Raw genomic sequence first — 2,029 nt, forward strand, 5'->3', positions numbered from 1 at the left:
GCCGGAGGAGAACTACTTCTCCTCACGGCGCACGATATGGTGCTCCGCACTGTATTAATAAGATTTTGAGTTTCATGAGTTTAAAAATAATTATATAAGAACAATTAATATATATGATGAAATATCTGTATGTTTATTGATCAGTTTTTTATTTTATTTTAGAAAATGAATTCTATTATAAACCATAAAAAATATTTATATGCATCTTTATTGTTGTTAAGTATGCATAAAAATATATAGTAAATATGTAGTACAAATATAATACAAATAAAAAAGTATGCATAAAATATAGTAAATATATAGTAAATATATACTTACAAACAATATGTATTTTTATATAAAAATAAAAGTTATTTATATATAATAATAAAATGTGTGAAATTATCAATTATTATTAATGCAAAAAATATTCAAAAAGAGAAGGTTTTTTAGGTTTGACCTGTGCATTAGTGTTATTTTTATACCGATTTTTTGTGGCTATTTTAATTCACTTCTTTAGGATTTCAAAAAGTACAGACTACTCTGAAATCCTGATAAAGTGAACTGAAATATCCATAAAACGTCGGTATAAAAAACGCTAATGCAATTCAAAAACCCAAATTCAGGAATGTAATTATTCAATAACAAAAGAAATAAAAGTTATATATATATATATATATAACAAATTCAATAATTCAGGTTACTGTTATATAACTCTTACCTAAGTTTTATACATGTTATATACCTATTCTGTAACTTTTGTCACGGTTATATTACTTGTTACTTATGCGTTATATTTACGTTATATAACTCTTATTCATATGAGTAGAAAATTACTACTAACGTCTATATAACTTGCTGCATTCGTGTTATATTACGTGTTATATTTGGTTCTATTACGGCAATGTAACTATTATATACCTGCTAGGGTATATAATAGTTACATTGCGTTTGCTAGGAAGTAATTTACAAACCTAAAATTACAGATTATGCATGGCTTCAAGTTAAATTTGGTGCTAGGAGAAATAAAAATAGCTATAAAGAATTTAGCGCTAGGAGCTTTAAGGAATTTGATATAAATGAATTTACCAGATTAGTGGAAAATAAATTGCATAAAAGACAAGATACAGATGTCAGTATGAGAGCGACAAAGCTTGTGGACAGTATAGTAGAAGCGTTAGATATAGTGGCGCCGATAAGAAAGTTTAAAATTCCGAAGGTGGGAAGGGAAAAAGTGGTTTGCAGTTGAAATAAGAGAAGCAGCTGATAGAAGGGATAAAACATACAAGAAAGCGGTTTATGAAACTACTGAGCAAAATTGGTTGCAATTTAAAACTGAAAGGAATACAGTTGTAAAATTAATTAGAGATAAAAAAAGAGAGTATTATGAAAATATGATAATCTCAACAAAGAAAATTCTACGACTATGTGAAAAGCCTTGAAAGAAATAATTAAAGGTGAGCCTGTAGGAACAAAGATAGTAGAAAGTATAGATTTTGAAATCTTAGATAATACTTATGAGCCGAATGTAGCCGATAAATTTAATTTATACTAAAAAGTATTAATAATATAGTACAATCTATAAATGTATGTAGGTCCAGCGATACAAATAAAAAAATTATTTATGTTATCGAGGACAAAGAAATTATGGAAAATTTCGAGATGATAGGGCTAGACGAGTTAGAGAAAATTGTTATGGGATTACCAAAAAAGAAAGGTATGGATGAGGGGATAACTAGTAATATATTAAAAGCAGCTTTTTGCGTAATAAAGGAGGAGTTTGCAGATATAATAAATAGTTCTTTGAGAGCTGGTTGCTGTCCGGAAGGATGGAAAACTTCGACGATAGTACCGATACCAAAAATAGATAAAGCGAAAAAAGCAAGTAAATACAGACTTATTAGTATATTACCAATATTTGAGAAAGTGTTAGAATTAGTTGTAAACAGGGACTTATACCGGTATGCAAAATACCGGTATTTTACCGATATTTTTGGGTAATGGTATGAAAACCCTTATGCAAACCGAAATGCAGATATACCGGTATGAC

This window comes from Pseudomyrmex gracilis, unplaced genomic scaffold (assembly GCF_002006095.1).
Source record: "Pseudomyrmex gracilis isolate BER0280 unplaced genomic scaffold, ASM200609v1 scaffold_3217, whole genome shotgun sequence".
Classification (NCBI taxonomy): Eukaryota; Metazoa; Arthropoda; class Insecta; order Hymenoptera; family Formicidae; genus Pseudomyrmex; species Pseudomyrmex gracilis.